This window comes from Corylus avellana, chromosome ca7, assembly GCF_901000735.1.
Source record: "Corylus avellana chromosome ca7, CavTom2PMs-1.0".
Taxonomy (NCBI): domain Eukaryota; kingdom Viridiplantae; phylum Streptophyta; class Magnoliopsida; order Fagales; family Betulaceae; genus Corylus; species Corylus avellana.
The window spans coordinates 25,881,481-25,903,415 of record NC_081547.1 but is presented as its reverse complement, the minus strand read 5'-3'; the positions used below and the strand labels follow the sequence as shown (position 1 = coordinate 25,903,415).

General features: G+C 35.0%; 2 pseudogenes; both read left to right on the top strand.

Annotated features, from left to right (window-relative positions):
* LOC132188063 (MLO-like protein 6) overlaps nucleotides 1-7,521 on the top strand; it is a 9,133-nt pseudogene extending 1,612 nt beyond the window's left edge.
* A 2,293-nt stretch (nucleotides 7,522-9,814) lies between these two features.
* Nucleotides 9,815-16,558, top strand: LOC132186049 (MLO-like protein 6; annotated as a pseudogene).
* The last annotated feature ends 5,377 nt before the right edge of the window (nucleotides 16,559-21,935 follow it).

The window sequence follows — 21,935 nt, the reverse complement described above, 5'->3', positions numbered from 1 at the left end:
CCAACTTATCATGACTTGTTTTTATCCACTGTTCCTCACTGGGCATTGGGTATATTACTGGAGCATATGCCTTCTTGTAGACCTCAACAGTAAAGCACTCATCAACATAGTCTTCAGGGTCCCCACAATCATAGAGTATAGCTGCCACTGCATGGGAACATGGGATTCCAGTAATTTCCCACTGCCTACAACCACACCTTCTTCTACCAAGGTCTACCACATATTGTCTATTATCCGGACAAGTAACTTCAAACATAGAATCACCAGAATACTGTGCAATGCAGTCAATTGCTTGCAACCCAATTTCTTCCAACTTTGCAGCAATCCTGGGGGTTAACTTCCCAGTCAACTTCTTTATCCCTTCCCTCTTAGCTTGATATCTCCGCATCAGCTTCTTCCGTATCATCTCCAACATGGTCAACATGGGCTTCTCACGAGCCTTCAAAATATATGAGTTGAAACACTCATAGATGTTGTTGACTAGGAGGTCGCACTTTGGGTAGTCACTAAACCATGCCCTAGACCATGTACTAGGGTCAACCTGACTCAAATATTCATATGCGGCTTCATTCATCTTCTTCAACTCTTCCATATGATCATTGAATTCATATTCTGTGTATGAAGAGGCTGCAGACCACAACTGTTCCTTCAGTGCCAGCCCTCGATGCCCCCCAATGTCTCTAAAGTTGGCATATAAATGCCTAACACATATTCTGTGATCAACCATGGGCATAACAACCTCAAAAGCTGGCATTAGACCCTATATATATATATATATATATATTATGTTACCAAAACAGTAGTCAAAGAAATTGCATGAATATTTAAGTTGTGAACAAGAAAACAATTTACCTTCTGTCGATCTGAAATGAATGTAGGCCTAGCATGCCTGTCATGGGTACCAAGATCAGAGACAAGGGTTTCAAGGAACCAAATCCATCTGTCTTTAACCTCGGCTTCGACAACCGCAAAGGCAATTGGGTACATGTTGTTGTTCCCATCCCTTCCAACTGCAGAAAGGAGTTGGCCCTTGAACGGTCCTTTTAGGAAGCACCCATCTACCCCAATGATCGGCCTGCAACCCTCCAAAAAGCCTTTCTTCATGGCAGCCAAACAAACATATAGTCTTCCAAAATTTGGAGGCAAATCGGGGTTTGGTCTATCAACTTTCATAACAACACAGCTTCCACTATTAGTATGCCTCAAGGTTTCACAATAGTCCCACAACCTACCATATTGGTCCTCAAGATTCCCATACAATCTTTGTTTGGCCTTCCTCCTAGCTCTGTACATTATACTTGGGCTCACATCAACACGCCATTTCTCCTTCACTTCATGTTGGATTACATCCAACGGCATGTTCGGCTGAACCCTAAACTTGTCAATGAGATTCTGTGCTATCCAAGAAGAGTTGACAATGGTGTTTCGGTATTTTCGACCACATATGTGTTTAGACTGTACTGATCTTACTTGAAATGATTCTTCATCAGGCATCTTCCTTCCATACACCCTGTACTTACATTTCGCATCCCTGCATACCGCTACACACCTCATTGTTTCATTTTTTGTAAATTTGACATCCTTTCCCCTCTTCACATTGTACACCCTCACAGCTTCCCTAAACATTTGAATGTTTGGGAATTTCATCTCAAGTTTAATGACTGGATCCACTAGATCCATAGCATGAAAGTCGACTGCACGTGCAGATTGTGTTTCACAATCTTCATCACTGATGACTGGCGACGCAAGTATATCACTCCTAGCCATTTCGGAGTTGTCATCATCATTATCATCATCATCATCATCCCTTTCACCTCCGAGAACACCAGCATCACCCTCACCCTCATCATTATCATGTTCATCACCTCTATCATCATCACCCTCACCCTCATCATTATCATGTTCATCACCTCTATCATCATCACCCTCACCCTCATCATTATCATGTTCATCACCTCTATCATCATCACCCTCGTCATTACCTCTATCATGTCCATCGCCTATAGCATCCTCACCCTCTTCAACACCTCTGTCATCCCCATCCTGTTCCTCTTTCTGACTATTTGGTTTTGTATTTGATGGTCTAGCCCCACTATCAATGTCATCAAGATCTACATCAAAAAGATCTTCATCATCACTAATCCTATCACGCCACCAAGCGTCATTAGGGTCAACCCTCCCTCCATCCTCATCTTCATCCTCCTCATCTTGTTCATCAACTACACCCTCTCCGAAAGAAACAACAAATAAGTGAACTACGTTATGACCAGTGTGCTTAGCAACCATAAATAGTACATTATGGTCAGATGTAATCAAATGCAAGCCATTGACTAAACTTTTACCAGGTTCTTGAAAAAAGATTAAATCCCCCGAGTTGTACCCATAATGTCGACATATGCCTTCCAATTCGAAATATGACAACTCATCAGGGTCAACACTCTCTGTATGTACTGCCACATCACCCCCCACGTACTCACGTCCAAGTATCCTGTTGAATCTACCACCATGGTGGACCTCAAACAATAACCTTGAATTGGCCAAATAAACATTTTTAGTGAATAATTTGATTCAATTGGCCATCCTAAACTAATAATTTGAAATTAATTTCAAACTCAATAACATGTCACATATAGGCAATGCAATAGAAATTGACATGGTTAATTCCATCCAAAAGCCAACAATCCCAACTCGGCATTTGAAGGAAACAAAAGAAATACCGAAATAAATAAATTATATATAGTGGGTGCATGCCAGCAACAAACGTCAATTATACTACTATGTGGCCCTCATTTTATCTGGTACATATTTTATGTGTGTGTGTGTGTGTGTGCATCTCATCCAAATAAAGTTTGATTCACAACATAGAATTGACATTTCTCATTGCAATTTTCAGAAATGGGGGTTCAAAAATTGTGACTCAATTGGAAGAAGTAGAAAAAAATCCAATTTTAAGTGAATATAATCACAAGTGTAACAAGGAGATGGAGCATATGATGATGATTTGTAAGTCATATGTTCAAGTCTTTCAAGATTGTAGCTTCATTATAAAAACAGAGAGATATGTATAGCCAAACACCAATGCTGTTTTTACTTTAAATTCCAACCAAAATCAATATGTGGTTGCCTACATTTGTCCCTCATCCAACTTGTGTGTGTGTGTGTGTGTGTGTGTGTGTGTGTGTCTCTCATCCAAATAAAGTTTGATTCACAACATAGAATTGACATTTCCCATTGCAATTTTCAGAAATGGGGGTTCAAAAATTGTGACTCAATTGGAAGAAGTAGAAAAAAATCCAATTTTAAGTGAATATAATCACAAGTGTAACAAGGAGATGGAGCATATGATGATGATTTGTAAGTCATATGTTCAAGTCTTTCAAGATTGTAGCTTCATTATAAAAACAGAGAGATATGTATAGCCAAACACCAATACTGTTTTTACTTTAAATTCCAACCAAAATCAATATGTGGTTGCTTACATTTGTCCCTCATCCAACTTCCAAGTATATATATATATGTGTGTGTGTGTGTGTGTGTGTGTGTGTGTGTGTGCGCATCTCATCCAAATAAAGTTTGATTCACAACATAGAATTGACATTTCCCATTGCAATTTTCAGAAATGGGGGGTTCAAAATTGTAACTCAATTGGAAGAAGCCTAAACCCTAAAAAAAATTCCCCCCAAAAACCCCTAGAAGATGGTCCAAAATTAATTGCAAAATTGGGGCATACCGACAAAAAATGATGAACCCAAAATATTCAACACTAAACCCTAACCCCAAAACCAATATTGCCCCAAAACCCCAAATAAACAAAAAAGCCTAGTACATGGTCCAAATTACTTGCTAAATTGGGGCATACCGACAAAATATGATGAACCCAAAATAGTCAACAATTCACAATAACCCCAAAACCAATATTGCCCCAAAACCCCAAATAAACAAAAAAGCCTAGTACATGGTCCAAATTACTTGCAAAATTGGGGCATACCGACAAAAAATGATGAACCCAAAATATTCAACACTAAACCCTAACCCCAAAACCAATATTGCCCCAAAACCCCAAATAAACAAAAAAGCCTAGTACATGGTCCAAATTACTTGCTAAATTGGGGCATACCGACAAAAAATGATGAACCCAAAATATTTCACAATTCACAATATTCGGGCATTGTAAACCCTAAACAATTCAACACCCTAAACCCTAAACCCCCAAAACTCCCAATTTTACAAAAAACCCTAAAGTAGATGGTTGATAATTAGTTGTAAAATTGGGGCATACCTAGATAGCAACCGAAATTTATGGGCACAAGTTGTTTGCTTTCTGCTGTCCCCTTTCTCCACGCAATGGGACCACGAACAAGGGACCACGAACGGGGGACCACGAACAACTTCACCGAAATTGTCGCCTGGGTGTTGTCGTGATGTGTCGTGTGGGTGGGGTAGAAACGAAAGGAGACCACGCGATTTGCTGCTTCAATACACGAGGGGACCACGCCTTTGGAACTTTCTTCTTCACCTTGTCGTGCTTCCGTGGGGGTGTGTGGGTTTGTTTGGAGGGAATGTCGAGCAAAGTGTGTGGGTGGGGTTGAAAAGGGGTTGGGTTCATCATGTAATATTACTGAGGGCTAAATTGGAAGGTTTTGAGTGAAAATGTCACGTGAGGAGCACGTGCGCCGAGTTCCGTCCATTTAAACGGAAAAAACAAACGGAGGGTTTAAATTGTCAAATTTTGAAACTTCAGGGGGGTAAATTGCCACTTTTTGAACTTCGGGGTTAAAATTGCAAAACCCCTGAAACTTCAGGGGGGTAAAATGCATTTTCCTAAATTTTACAATCATAATTAACAAAGACTCAGGAATTAAGTTGTATTTGGATGATTTGTTACATAAATTTACTCTATATATTTATAATACGAAACCTGGCGTGCTTTCAAAACATGCGATTTGACCAGTATTTTAAAACCATAACTTTTTTTTTCTTTTTTCTTCGTGTTTTGCAACCGATATTTTGTTCAACTTCACTTTCAAACGGAATACTTTAGGTGATTTTGTTTAAAAATGCGCATTTATCTTGCAAAATTGCAGGCGAAACATATTCTTTAGGTAAATTTTCAAAATGCCCCATAATGATACTGACTGGTTGCCTCATCAAAAGTTTGAGTAGGCCCATCAATCTTCTGTCTGCCTCACCAAAATTATTAAAGTGACCGGTTTTAAGTACAATAGGGACTTCCAAGTACATTTTCCTAGTAATGAGAAAGTTGTTTTTATTTTTCAGTTTTGAACTTTTAAGGGCATAAAGAGTTTGTTGTGGTACAATTGTTTGAAAGACTCTTTTCTCCTCTTATCAGGTGTGTTTCTTTAGACAATTCGTCAGAACAGTTACTAAGGTTGATTACATTACGCTGAGACATGGATTTATTATGGTACGTTTAATTTAAAAATAATGCTAGAAACCACACTTTTATCCCACAGCTATTTTATTTTGCTAATGTTATAAACTAGTGCCAATCAGCCTCAGTTAAAAATAAAAAATTCAAAGGTTGATTGTGCACTTGGGGATTCCAAATTCACATTGATAATTGAAGCTCCAATGTTATGTGACTTTAGGCACACTTGGCACCAGAAAGTGAAACAAAGTTTGATTTTCAAAAGTACATCAAGAGATCACTCGAAGAGGATTTTAAAGTTGTGGTGGAGATCAGGTTGGTGCTCAAGCACTTAAAAGGGATTTGCTTCTTTGATTGATTTTCAATTATCTTAAAATTCTAACCTTACATTTCATGTGTAGTCCAATCATATGGGGCTTTGCAGTGTTATTCCTACTGTCCAAGGCATATGGTAAGCATACGACCCGACACACAAAAACTGTGTATTGGTTGAGTGAAGACTCGAATAGCCGATTTCGTGGTATTAACCAAACGAGTGGACCATTCGAGCTAACTCTCGCGAGCCCCATTCTCATTATTTTTGAGTCCAAATTTATCATAGACTGCCTTGGTGACTACAACTGACTAAGAAATGTTTCCTTCTATGTGTTGACAGGATGGCATTCTAATCTATGGCTACCATTTGTACCATTGTTTGTAAGCTCCAAATCAGAGACAAACTTGTTTCCTACATTCTTTTTATCTGGGTTGGAGCTCTTTATACAATCTAAGCATTTGTGTTGTTGGTTTAATAGAAGATCTCATGTAGTTTGCTGTGACTTTTACAGATAATCCTGTTGGTGGGGACAAAGCTACAAGTGATAATTACAAAAATGGGGCTAAGAATTCAAGAGAGAGGAGATGTGATTAAGGGTACACCTGTGGTACAGCCAGGTGATGACCTCTTCTGGTTTGGACGCCCTCGGCTCCTTCTCTTTCTCATACACTTCGTTCTCTTTCAGGTACAATTTTCTCACATTCATCAACAAATTACATAATAGTCTATCTGGGATACTAATTCTAACATCTTCCTTTCGCTTTTGCCCTCTTTAATTGCAGAATGCATTTCAACTGGCTTTCTTTGCTTGGAGTGTGGTAATTAGCCCTTCACTTCTACTTATCTATTCTATCAATTTGGTGCATGCTTAGAAGATGCCAACACACTTGCTTTTCCCTAACTTTCCTGCCATATTTTTTTCTTCTCTTTCAGTTGGCATTTGGCACAGGTTCTTGCTTCCACCAACGCACTGCAGATAAGGTCATCAAACTCTCAGTGGGGTGAGTTCTTATCAATTAACTCCATATGCTGCTGCCATTGTTAAGATGTTATTATCTGGCTGATTAACATTAATTGCCACTTAATTTCTTCAGGGTCATCATACAAGTTCTCTGCAGTTATGTGACTTTGCCACTCTATGCTCTAGTGACTCAGGTGAGACACGATTACACATTAACACAACAAAACAAGTTATGATAATTAACAACAACTTGAGACTAATGATTCTTTGCTCTGATTTGACAGATGGGGTCTTCCATGAAGCCCACCATCTTCAACGATCGAGTGGCAGGTGCATTAAGAAGCTGGCATCGGACGGCCAGAAAGAACACAAGGCAAAGCCATCATCATTCTGAGACAAATTCACCATTTTCAAGTAGGCCGGCCAGTCCCACGCACAGGATGTCCCCTGTTCACCTCCTGCATAACTATCAGCACAGCAGCCTCGACAGCTTGCACGCGTCTCCGAGAAAGTCAAATGTTGAGAATGATCATTTGGATGTGGTGGAGTTGGGATTCCGTAGGGAAAAAATTAGCTGAGAGGAAGATTCTTCACATTATTCATACAAAAAAGAAGATTATATGCATTCTGAGCAGCAGCAAGAGAGGGAGATTCAAGAGCAAAGCCCATTGCAATTGCCGCAAACACCGGGAGCCATCCGTACCCAACATGAAGTCAACATTAGTCTCTCGGAATTCACATTTCGCAGATGAATATATATATACCCACCAATAGAGTTTGGATCATAGGAGAATGTTGTTCACTTATACCACAATGTACATTTTTTTTTGTCCATGACATAACTTCTCCTCTCACTTGTAATCTTCTTTTTGTTTTTTATTTTTATTTTTATTTTATTTTATTTTTTGAGATAGTAAGTCTTCTTTTGTTAATGAAGCTTTACATTTATTTAATAATAATAATAACAAAAGTTGACTGATGGATGGCCCACAAAAATAAAAAATAAAAAATCAGTAATATGATTTTAAGCAGAAACACTTACAAACACTAACATTGATTCTAGACCAAGAACATATGAATAATTCTAGCACAAAATTTTGCTCTTATTATCCATCTTATACATTTTCCTTTTTTTATAGGTTGTTTTTTGATGTAAGGATCAAATTAAATACATTTTGTGTGTTGCTATACAAGAGCACTAAATGCTTTGCAACCACATATTGTCGTCAAAAAGGTTAGATTTTCAGGCATATGGGTTGATTTATAAATGTTCAGTATTACTTGGGTATTTTTTAACAGTTCAAAAGTACTAAATGCATATGTCGGCGGTAATCGAGCCGAACTTTAGAATTTCAAGACTGATTTGTTTATAAGGACCCTTATTCGAGTCGAGTTTGAGCTCGAGCCGAACTAAGATTTGTGTGTCCCAATTCGGCTTGGCATAGCTCGAGCTTGAGTCGAGCTATTGGCTCGAATGGTGTTTTTTGAATAAATTTGTGGGTCTAACTCATCTCATAAAACCGGTTCAATTAAAGAGGATTGCACATTTCTTATAAACATGCCTAAGGTCTTGTCTACAGGCAATGTATAATTATTTTTTAACACCCTCCCTCACATATAGGCCGGTATTTTTTATGGTCCTTGTCATGGGGTAAGTAGTATGGGCCCTATTCGTCCTGTGGTAGGCTCTCATACCATGATAAAATTCGTGAGCCTAACTCATCTCATAAAACCGGTTCAATAAGAAAGAGTTGCCTATTCCTTATAAACATACCCAATGTTTTATCCACAAGCAAAGTGGGATTATTTCTCAACATTTTCAACGAGTTCGAACTAGACTTTTGAATTGTCTGATCCAAACCCAGTTTGAGCCTAAGCTTAGTTAAAAAGCCCGTTCAAACCTTATTTGGGCAACTCGGCTCGTTTAGGATTTGTTTATGTTTGTTTTTTGTTTTTTTAATTGTAATTTTTTTTTTTTTGAAAAACTCATAAACTTAATTTAAAAAATAGCAAATAAATCATTAAGAAATTTTGGCCAATTACAAGAAAATCCAATTAGATAAGAACGCTGTCATCAATTCAACGAAAAAGAGAGTAATTCTGTCTGCCTTCTCTTCCATGTTATGCTTTTTTTCTTATCATTTTCTTGGCTGGTGTTCTTTGTTCTCTAATAGCTTTTGTTTCTGCAGATGAGTGGAGGAGATCTTGGAGTATCAGCATTTCCTGCGGGCGAGAGCATTTTTACATGGATTGGCACAATTGAGGGTGGTAAAGGGACCATGTATGATGGCTTATCTTACAAGCTCTCCTTGCGTTTTCCCCCCAACTACCCTTTCAAACCACCCCAAGTCAAGTTTGAGACAATGTGCTTCCATCCAAACATTGATCGATCAGTTTGGCAACATTTGTCTTGACATACTTCAGGTATCAATTAAGAGAGTAGTTTACTATGATGAGCAAATTCTTGGGCGACTAAACTCATAGAGAATGAAAGTGAAGAAACAAACTTTTCACTCTTTAGGGTTTGGACCAATTGTTTTATGGTTTAATGGATAGCGATATCCTTAGCGAAATTAAAATAAGTTATATTTAGAATATTCTACCATATATGACTTGTAGATTAGGTGAACACTTGCGCATGGATCACTTGTACTTATTTAAAGAAAAACATCTAAGCATAGATTACCTATATGGTATCACAGTGGGAGGGTTTCTAGGTTTCAGTTTGATGCAGTTAGGAAGATGATACCACCCCAGCCTAGCTTATGTGGTGTCTTTAGAGAAAAAGAAACGATTGGAGCTTCGAGGGCTGTGAGAGGATCTTAGTTATTCTTTAAGATTCTTTTTCACTGAACTTTGAGATTTATGAATTTGAGAATCTCAAATTCAAAATGAATTTCAGGGAATCTTAATCCAATTGTTTGAGAATTTTTACCAAGAGTACATTAATATACATATTTAAACACCACTTTAGTCCAAAAACCTCAGCTAATAGGTTTTGGTCGATTTAGATTTATTAACTATTATTTTTCTTTATACTTTTTCAACGTGAAACTCAACACCTACAAGTATATATATTCACGCGTGTATATATACATAATCATCGATCTTTGTGATCTCCTCAAGAGCCTGCTCAACATACAGTGTGATGGACAAAGGTGAGTATGAACGTACAATGGCGGAAACTCCAACATGGGCGCGCAGTTGCGGTGGTTTGCTTCATGTTGCTTGCCATTTCAATCTTCATTGAACATATTATTATTATTATTATTTTTTTTTTGAGAAACATTGAACATATTATTGAAACTACTGGAAAGGTAAATATTATTGATTAAGGTTGTATATATATATTCTCTTTTGTTTGTATTGTTTTCTTGATTGATTACTGAAAATTCTTGCATGCTTTATATATTAATTATAGTGGCTAAAAGCCAAACACAAGGGACCTCTTCACGAAGCCCTTGAAAAGATCAAATCAGGTACCTCTATATATATTGTCGTAGTATATGTTACAAACATTTGTTTGAAAACATTTTATGATTTGATATTATTTGAGTTTTAATTCAGTTTTACAGTTTTGACCGTTGGAATTAATTGCCAAGCTTTTATGGAAATCATTTGAAGCATTAACAAATGTTTTCCAGTTTTGACGTTATGACCATTTGGTCATTAACCCATTTATTAAACCTTTGGAGTTATCAACCTTTTATGGGATTTTGAGAACCAAGTTTTATAGTTGTAGTTTTTTACTTTATGACCGTTTGGTCATTAGAACTTCTTTATGATATTAAAAAGTTTTCCAGCACTTATGCCTATATATAAGATCACTTTTTGTGGTCCCCAAGAGGTAGTTCAATCGGCTGGGACCACACTTAATGAAGTGGAGGTCACTAGTTCGAATCCCCCTCCCTCTTCTTGTACGGACATGTCCAAAAAAAAAAAAAAAAATCACTTTTTGTGAGAAATGATACGGTGTTGCCAAACACGTTGAGAAAAATATATTTCAAGTTATAAAACTATATGTTATATCATTATCTCTTTATTTTTAAGTCCCTCATCTATTTTGATAAAATGGTTGTTCTATTAGTTTTCGTTCTTGAAAGTGCGTCCTTAACGAAGGTAGACGCTATATTCTAATCTTGGGAGGTTGCATATCAAAAGATCCGATTGCACCGAGTTATATATTCCGGGGGGCACGAATCAACCTTTAAGGACAACGCTCTTACGTGATTCTATAGCATTGTGAGATCTTTCCATACTCTACTTTTTATCTCTTGTATTTTATTGATTTTATTGTTAATTTTCATATTGTAATTATTTTATATCAATGAAAATTTGTGCACTATCCAAAATTATTTCCAACATATATATATCTCACACATTAAGATCATCAAAAAAATGGTTAATTAACCATTTTTCTTAATTTCTTGGATTTTTTATTTTTATTTTTATTTTCTTGTTTTTGGTCAGAGCTTATGCTGTTGGGATTCATATCCCTACTCCTAACAGTGCTCCAAGAGCCCATTTCTAGGATGTGTATACCCATGAGTGTGGGAGACACTTAGCATCCCCGTATAGATGAGAAGAAAGATTCTGACAAAAGTGGTCGGAAATTGCTCCAGTTATTTTATTCTGGCTTCAGTGGTCGTCGAAGATTAGCTACAAAAGGATACGACAAATGCAAAAAGGTAAGCTGAATTTATAAGTTTGTTTGTTTGTTTTTTTTCTAGCAGAGCTTTCATATATATGAATTTAGAGGGATGAGTTGTTTGCAGGGTAAAGTGGCCTTCATGTCTGCGTATTCGATTCACCAGCTGCATATATTCATCTTTGTCTTAGCCGTTTTTCATGTGCTCTACTGCATAATCACCCTGGCTTTGGGCACAACCAAGGTAGGTACTTTTTTAATATACATGCACAAATTGCAACCCCTTTCTCTTTCTCTCGAGATCTAAATTCTTCTTTGAATAGATTCTTGTTAGAATATATTATAGGATTTAATTTCAGCATTGATTGTAATCGGATTTGATAAATTCTTCTTGGAAATTGCAGATCAAAAGATGGAAGGTTTGGGAGGAAGAAACAAGGACACTTGAATCTCAAGGCCATATTGGTAACAAATCGGCTCTTCAAAAACTTGCTTAAAAAACAAAAGACTACTTCTAAGTGCTACAGTTTTTATTATAAGTTTTCTTATAAACTAAGGTCATAGGCTATAATTGATGAAATAATTAAGAATTTTTTTTTTCAATTAAATTAGTTAGTGACTGGTTTTAACCATAGATTCTTTAATTATGTCACGTTAATTTGTAAAATAAATTATAGTAAAAGCAGTAGTAATTGAAACATCTTTTTAAAATTTTTTTTTTTTTTTTACTCAATTAATGAAATTAATGTCACTTACGGAGTTGGTCAGGTGCTCCACAGAGTAGTCAAACCCCTCTCTTTCTTGGATAATGCTATATATGAACACAAAACTAATTTACCGAAAGTGACTCGATCGCACTGTCGATCTATGCCGTTAAAGACTTGTCCACTTTTTTTCTACTACAAAGTCAACATTATAGATGACTTTGTAAATTGCTTTTGTGAGCAAATTTTGTATGAAAAAAAAAAGATTAATATCTCTTTTTTTATTATTCATTATTTTTTATTTTTTATTTCATATGTCACGATTTGCTGTTGCTAATTTAATTTAAAATAAATTGTAGGATTTTTATTTTTTTATTTTTTTATTTTTAATATAGTTTGGTAAAAGAGATTATATATGGTTATGGAAAATGATTTATATGATGCAGATCACGAGCGGTTTAGGTTTGCAAGGGAAACATCATTTGGACGAAGGCACTTAACCTACTGGAGCAAGTCAACGGTTTCCCTTTGGATGGTCAGTATTGAAATCCTATAATTAACTACTTAACTACATAGTTAGTTTGTTGCTTAATAATAATATTAAGTTAGTATATGTGTGTGTATATATATATAAACATGTTTATATGTGTATGTTTGAGTTAGGCTCACAAGCCTTAATCGAGTCGGGCGAGTAAGTCGGGTATGTATCACTTAATAATCAAGCGAGTTTCTACCGTCATGAGCCAATTTCTGTAATCACGAGTTGAGTTAAGATCGAGTTTAAACAAGCCGATTGTCGAAGAGACTAGTTTATTACAACCCTATTTCTTGGTCTTAGTCCTGCAATTGAAGCAATTATCAATGGGTGAGGTGGGAGGAATGATAATCGATGGAAAATATCAATCTCCCCCAAAATGTATGCCATAATTAATAATTGGTGGAGCGCTCTATATTACATGTTGGATTTTTTTTATTTTAATTTTTTTAAGAACAATGTTCGATTTTCAAGATATCATTAGCGTAACACTCTAGTTTCATATTGAGAAAAGATGTGTAGGTCACACAGAGTTAATAGTTTATAAGATATGTTCATTGGCGCTAAGTCGTTCCACATTGCTTATTTATTAGGTAAAATTGAACTTTAAAAGTAATTTTAAGGAAGTTCCAAATTGACTAAATGTGCCAACGTAAGCAACTCATCTTTTCAATATGGAACTAGGGTGTTACAAATTCCTCCCCTTAAAACCCCTGAAGTCACCATCTGCGGGGATAAATGTAGAGGAAAGGATATCCACATCCACATAATGCAATTACTATCTACATTTGCACAGTCTACATCACAGCTAAAAACATTTTTTGAGAAAAAAATTTGATGCCGAAACAAACGAAGCCTTAGTAATGAAACTTGTGTTTATTTTTCAATTTTGAAATTTAAGGGCATAAAAGGTTACAGTTGTTTGATGACTCTTTTCTCCTCCTATCAGGTTTGTTTCTTCAGACAATTCTTCAGATCAATTACTAAGGTTGATTACATTACATTGAGATATGGATTTATCGTGGTACGTTTAATCCACTAAAAGTCAGATTTTTTGTACATGTAGTTGGGAAAGAGATTCCAATGTTATTTTATTACATTATATGACTTCAGGCACATTTGGCACCCGGAAGTGAAACAATGTTTGATTTTCAAAAATACATCCAGAGAGCACTTGAAGCTGATTTTAAATTCGTGGTGGGGATAAGGTTGGTGCTCAAGCACTTAAAAGGCCTTTGCTTCTTTGATTGATTTTTAATTATCTTAAAATCCCAACTTTACCTCTCATTTGCAGTCCAAAAATATGGTGCTTTGCAGTTTTATCCCTATTGTCCAACGCATATGGTAAGCTAAATACTACCTTTTGGTTATCATACTATCTCTCTTTTTAATGACGTAGAACCCTTGAAGGCAAGGCCAATTCCTGATATTCTTGTTGGGCAAACTCTAAATACACGACCTTGTCCGTAAGAACCGTATATCGGTTGAGTGAAGACTCGAATAACCGATGATATTAAGCAAACGAGTCGATCATTCGAGCTGTCCCGTTGCGGGCCAAGTAGTGTTCATTCTTTGTGTGCCATTCTCATTTTTGAGCCCAAATATGTTGTGGGCTGCCTTAGTAACTACTACTGACTAAGAAATATCGATGTTTGGACAGGATGATATTCTTATCTATGGCTACCATTTCTCCCATTGATTGTAAGCTCAATTACAGAAACCAACTGGTTTCCTAATTTTTTTTTTTTTTGTCCGGTTCCTCCAACCCATTTTAATAGCCAGGGTTTTTGGAGGAAAACTTTGTTCTTTTATCGGCTTTGTTTACAATCTAAGCTTTTGGGTTGTTGGTTTAATGGAAAATCATGTGGTTTGTTGTGATTTTACAGGTAATCCTCTTGGTGGGTACACAGCTACAAGTAATAATTACAAAAATGGGGCTAAGAATTCAAGAGAGAGGAGATGTGATTAAGGGTACACCTGTGGTACAACCAGGTGATGACCTCTTCTGGTTTGGAAACCCTCGGTTCCTTCTCTATCTCATTCACTTCGTTCTCTTTCAGGTATTTCTCAAATACATCAACAAATTACATAGTACAGTCTCTTTGAGATTGCGTCGAGAAATAAAGCTTTTGTTTACAGAAAAATTCTAAAAAAAAAAAAAAAAAACCTCATTTTCAAGCTTTGCTCAAAATGTAGTTTCGAGTTTTTTTTAGAGCAAAAAAGTCAAAACGTGCTTTTTAAGTTTTTACCCATTAGATCCATTTTTGCTTGGTACATCTTTTTATGTACTAAAAATACTTTTAAAACTTTTTAAAGCAATCTCAAACGCTTTCAAGCTATCTGGATTCTAATATCAGCCTTTGGCTTTTGCCCTCTTTGTCTTGACTTTAATTGCAGAATGCATTTCAACTCGCCTTCTATGCGTGGAGTATGGTAAGCCTTTCACTTCTTTAATCAATCAATTCACAAAGTACTTAGGGGCTGTTTGGGTTACATTTAAGGGGCCTAAAAGTGTATTGAACACTCGAAAAATCTATTTAAAGAAAAAAGTATCGGTTTCGTAAAAAAATTTGGAAGTGTTTTTAAGGATCTAAAAAGCCAAAAAAATGACCAAAACGCACTTTTGGTAAAAGCTTAAAAATGAAGCTTTTGTCAGAAAACGCTTTTTAATTTAAAAGTTCTATTTCTCAAATGCAATCACAAACATACTCTTAATGATGTCTTTACTAAGAAACAAAGTCCCGGCACATGTGACATTGGCATTGCTGAAAAGCATCTATTTTTAGAATTTAGAATTGAGCAACAAGAGAAGCTTATGCTGAGAGCTTTCCCTAACTTTCCTGTCATATTTTTTTCTTCTCTTTCAGTATGCATTTGGCATAAATTCTTGCTTCCATAAGCGCACTGAAGATAAGGTCATCAGACTCTCAACGGGGTGAGTTCTTTCACAAATTAATGCACATCCATGGAATTCCATATGCCATGCATGGTGCCATTGTTAAGATGTAGTTATTTGGATGATTAATGCGTTAATTAAGTTTAAGAATTGCTAATGCTATACGACTTTGGCACTTCCTTCAGGATCATCACACAAGTTCTATGCAGTTATGTGACTTTGCCGCTCTATGCTCTCGTGATTCGGGTGAGAAATTAATGATAATATGGCTTCAAAGGTTAAATAATACAAATATAGAAGCAAATATATTTGCAAAAAACACAAATCATTAAAAAGCAGTTTTCACATTTTTGTGAGAATATAAGAAAACACAATTTTATTTATTTATTTATTTTTAATTTTTTATGATGGGGAAGGATCCACTTCTACAGAGTAAACCTCGAACCCGTGCACCGCATTCTCGAAAGTTTTCCTACACGGACCAAAATAAATCTCTAACTTTTACACCAGAGGGTGTGGCCATAACGGAGAGTTTGTACCTAGCAAGTCTCAAACTTGGAATCTAATGGGTGATACTCCCTAAGACCACAATCGTCAACCACTAGGCCAACCTTTTGGGGTTAAGAAAATTTTTTTAAAAAATTAATATGCATAGCCTTTGACTAATTATTCTTTGGACTGATTTTTTGCAGATGGGCTCTTCCATGAATTCTACCATTTTTAATGATGGAGTGGCAACAGTATTAAAAAGCTGGCATCGCAAGGCCAAAAAGAAATCTAAGCATGGCCATCATTCTGAGGCAAATTCACCAATTCACCTCTAGCATAACTATCAGTATGGCAGCCTCGACAGCTTGCACACAGCTCCTAATGATCATTTTGAGATGGAAGACTTAGAATTCCAAAGGAAACAAAGTGGACACGAAGACTCTATGCATTCCGAGCAAGAGAAGGAGATTCAAGAGCAAAGATCATTGCAATTGCCTCCATCACCAGGAACCATTCGAACCCAACACGAAATCAATGTTAGTCCGTCAGATTTCGCTTTTTGTAGATGAATAAGCAAACAAATGTCCTGCACCGGCCGTTCGAATGTTATACCTCAAGGTCTTGTGTTCGAGTCAGGACGGGTGGTATATTGTAAGTGTCTGGAGTTTACTTTATAGGGGTGAGTCCGAAGGGCCTATTTTATAAAGGTGGCACATTATATATATATATATATATATATATATATATATATATATAAGGCAACAAATAGAGTTTGGGTAATAGGAGAATTAAAGGTCACTACAAGAAAACGATTTTTTATTGACATACGTTTTCTGACGTGTCAGGTTGTCTGACATGTCAGTAAACCCTCATGATGGGACAATTTTGACGTGTTTTATGCGTCAAGATTGTGGGTGTCAGGAATTGGGAATTTCTGATGTGCCAAATATGGCATGTCAGACATTCCTGACGTGTTAAATCCAACACGCGCCGTAAATTTCTCGACGCGGTCATTTTTGGCACGCCAGTACGCTGCTTTCCCACGGTCATTTTCGCACGCCGTAAAAAATTTGGTTAGTTTATAAATTTTTTTTTCCTCCCCCCCTATATTTTTTGTGAATTTTTTCGGGACTATACCCGAATTTTGTATTACGATTAACCTGATATTCAATCTATCCGGCCATCAATTCCATGTAAATAATATACAATTTTTCCATCAAATAACATACATCATATCCATTAACATCAATCACAAACTATCCACCAAAACTAACTTCAACACCGATTAAAGCATGACTAACAGTCAGAAATTAATTCTCTTATATTTTTGAATGTTGAAATGGGTTACGGTGTTATAAAAGAGAAGTAAAGTACTGGTGTTTGTTTTGTAAAAATTAATTTTATTGAATGTTAATTGGGATCGATCATATTGTACAATATTAAACCTGAGAATGTTGGGATCATATATATTATATATTATTTATATCAATAATATAAATGAATTAAACCATATATATATATATATATATATATATTATTGACGTGTCAAATTTGACACGTCAATAGTTTCTGACGTGTCAATTTGACACGTCAATAATTGTTGACTTGCTGTTTTGCCACGTCAGTAAATTGCTGACGTGTCAAAACAGCACGTCAACAGTTACTGACGTGTCAAGATTTGACACGTCAGTAAATATAAGATTAATTAGTTATTTATTTTAAAATATTGTAAAATTAAATTAGATTGAAATTTACTAACGTGTCAAAATTGACACGTCAGTAAATACTGACGTGTTTTTTTCAACATGTCAATAAATGTTGACGTGCCACTTTTGGCACGTCAAAAAAAATTTGTTGACATGCCACTTTTGACACGTCAGCATTTACTGACGTGGCAAAAAATTCTTACTGTTTGCCACGTCAAAAGGAATTTTTTGCCACGTCAAAAAATGGCCTTTTTTTTGTAGTGGGTTAAATATTTTTTTGCCCCGATCCTTATTTTTTAACAACTTTATTTTTTGCTCATTCGGTTTTCGTTTTTATCACAGCTATTACCTCCGTTATGGATAAAGATGAAGATAATACCTTTGTCTAACTTCCTTCTAAAATTTGACAAAAATTCACGATAGCACCCTAAAACTCGACACGTGTCCATATGCCTAATAAAAAATTTTAAAAAAATTAAAATTAAAACCACTCCCATTTTGCAGCTACCACCCCCAACCCCAAGGGCCCTTTGTCACGGGATGATTAAGCTATTCTCAATAGCTAGTTTGAAGGTGATCGTTTATGGGTCGCCGAACTATTCAAAAAGGTAATTCAGCCAACTCAACAATATTTTTTTGCAATAAGACTCGTATTGCATAATATTATCATTTCACCCACAAAAGTTTCACTTTTTTCATATTTGATCAACGAATTTACTTTCACGATTCACAAATCATGGCAAATATGTCCTTTATTCATTATACCATCTTTAATATCAAAATCTACCAGAACTACCAAAATCATCGGTTACGTCAGCAGGATTGACATTGGGGCTTAATTTGTTAAGAATATAATAGATATTATTCTAGGGTTATTTCCTTTCTTATGGATTATAGAGTTTTTTTAGCCTACTAATTAAGTTTATTTTTCTTTAGTCTACTAAGTTACTTGCTTATCACTCATAGCCTCTCTAGAGGCCTTTATAATATTCTTTATTTTAATCAGTCTTAATACAATGTAGTCCATTATATACTTCCGCTCTCTTTCTTTTTTCTCCTTCTTCTGCTTTTTAATATATTTAATATATATTTATATCTTCTTTCTTATGGATTATAGAGTTTTTTTAGCCTACTAAGTTTATTTTTCTTTAGTCTACTAAGTTACTTGCTTATCACTCATAGCCTCTCTAGAGGCCTCTATAATACTCTTTATTTTAATCAGTCTTAATACAATGTAGTCCATTATATACTTCCGCTCTCTTTCTTTTTTCTCCTTCTTCTGCTTTTTAATATATTTAATATATATTTTATATCTTTTGCTTTTATCCTTAAAGCGCTTTTAATTTTTTTTTACTAAACGGGTATTTTTTTTTCAAACAGATTTTTTAAGTATTAAACGCACTTTTAGACTCCTCAAAAACCCAAACAGGCTCATAGCGTGGTTCTCTGTACGCACACTAAACAGGCCCATAGCGTGGTTCTCTGTAGCATTTGGTACGTAGAAATTAGTTTTTGGTTGAAGGGTAATTTTTTTTTTTTTTTTTGACGTGAGGGATTTCAAACTAAAGACCTCTGTTTCATGAGACATGGTACTCAGCTACCCTTTGAATAAACATGCATGCTTCCTTATATTTGAATAAACATTATAAATAAAATGTAAAATGCATTTGTTTTAGATGAAGTTGTTTTTCAGGATTTTAACTGCTGTTTGAAAAAAAAGAATGACAATGTTTTCTTCAATTGGACGGTACCTCTAATTCTCTGCTGCCATAGGAATTAGGATGGCAGCAACCAACTTGATGGAGGAATTAGGTACAACAAAACTGGATCAAGAAAAAGGAAGAGTTTGATATCTCAGTTTCAACCACCCCTCCTTTTCGTACCCATGCATCTTCTTCCATCTTCTTTAATGCTTCATGCTTTAATTAATTGTAGTACTTAGCTTAATTTTTGTATGATTAACCTTCTTAAAAGGGATTATGCTCTCTATTTCATTTGAATTATATTTCATTTGAATTATATAAACGAGTGATATCTCTTAACTAATTTCTAATTAATGCTATCGATTCTTGTAAGAGTGCATTGGAGAATGTGATTCAAAAATATAATTTTGGAGAATGTTAGGTATTCTCTTGATCTTATGCTGATATTATTTTTTAAAAATTGGGTGAGAGAAATAAGAGATCGGTGGGGTGAGTTTCTTTTTTCTTTTTTGCTTTTATTTTTTAAAAATAATATTCACCTAGAACCATGAGAACAAGAGAAAAATGCCTAGCATTTTCCTACAATTTTAAAACAATTCATAGAAAGTATATTGATTGCGTGTGCATTTTTAAATCGCATGCAAGATGGTGCGGTTTTAAAAACACACTATTTTAAAAGTTAAAACTACGATTTTAAATATCAAACAACGATTTTTTTAAAACACGTAACTGAGTTTTTAAAAATTGTGTTTTCAAATAGTGTATTTTAAAATCCTTATTTTTTAATAGTAATTTTTAAAATAATTACTTTCCTAAATTAAGAATCCACTTGTATTTAATTGACTCGTGGTCCATTGCAATAATGGTGAGGTAATGTCAACATCTGAATCGTTAAAAAATTTATATGTATCTTGTTTTTTAGTTTTTTGTTTTTTTGTGCAACATGTATCTTGTTAACGTGGAAGAAATATTTAATATTCGATAAGTAGTTGTCATATATATATATTTCAAAAGGAAGAAATAAATCTGTCAACGGTTAATTGGTTAGGAATTTAGAGTTTCTTTTTTAAAATAGAAAAAAATAAAATAAAATATTATATACACATGATTAAGTGTCTGATTAGAACATTTTGGTTAATAAAAAAAATCCGAAATTTATTAAATAGGATAGTGGGAAGGGATTTGGAGGGAAAAAGTTACGTGGCTTTCTTAATTGTATAGCCAGCTAGTGATTGTTAAATAATTCTATTTTTGTATTATTTTTATGAATCGGGATTTTTTAGAATAAAAAACTTTATAAGATAGAGTTCTTAAAATCCTAATCATTATTTTGTGGTTTAAATACATAATTAATTAGGTCATGTTTGTTAATGATTTTTTGTTTTATGTTCTCTAAGTCAAAAATATTAATAAACAACTTAAAATACAAAACACTCGTAAAAATATAAAAACTATCGATTCGTATTGGCACGATACGAAGAAAACTGTTCAACCATACTAGGTATCATATAATATAGTAAGTAAAAAGAATAGTACAATGCCCTAATACCTTGTAAGAACATCTCTTTTTTCCATATCGAGAAACTTCCGAGATAATTAGCATTTGTTTCCAGGAAAATAATGATGAAGCAGCAAATGTCCACGCGAGGAACCACCGAAGGTTCTGAGAGACAAGAGACTCTCGTTAGCTTCTGTAAAAACACGAAGTCCTGTAGGATGTAAAGCACATGGATTAGACGTTAAAAAACTCAAATCCACCAATATTTACGGCATCTCTAGTCTTAATGCAGTCAAATTAATTGAAATACCCTTTCGTCGCCAACGCTCTTTTTCTCTCTTTTTCGGCTGCCGGAGGCCTAGAGATATGAAGAAAAGTCTTCGGGGGATCTTTGGCATGGGCATGGCCGGAAGTGCCGCCTGTTTGATTGACCAATTTTAATATTAATATATCAAATACTTTGAATATTTGAATAATCGTCTTCCACTTGTATCCCCAGATGGGAAGCTTCTCTATTACTTGAATAATGAGTGATTGGCGTTTGACAGCTTGGAATAATCATAGAATTAATCTCATTTTGACTTGTTCTTAATCGATTGGTTCTCTGCTCTTTTTCAATGGGATTTCATGTCATCTTCACAAAATGTAACATCTTAATGACCCAAAACTCTTTAAGATATGCTTTAATATGGTCAATGCAATATTGCAAGATGTGTGGATTCCCTGAGGATATGAGTATCATATCTTCTAGCATGACAAATTTGATCGAAAGCTAATGCAAATAATTTGATTTAGATTCCCAAGAAGTGAGTTTAGAATTTTAGACAAGAAGATTGATTTTGATGACTGAAGAACAATATAAAATTCTAGAAGCTTTTTTTATTTTTATTTTAATTTTATTATTATATATATATATTAAAATGCTGAATTGGATCAATCAAAACCCTTAAGATTACGCATGTGAACTAATTAAGTATATACTCATGTTTGAATTTGAAAGAGTTTAATCTTATGCGACAAGTACAACATCGTCGTTCTACTTCTACCTCACCCAAAAAAAAAAAAAAAAAAAAAAAAAAAAAAAAAAAAA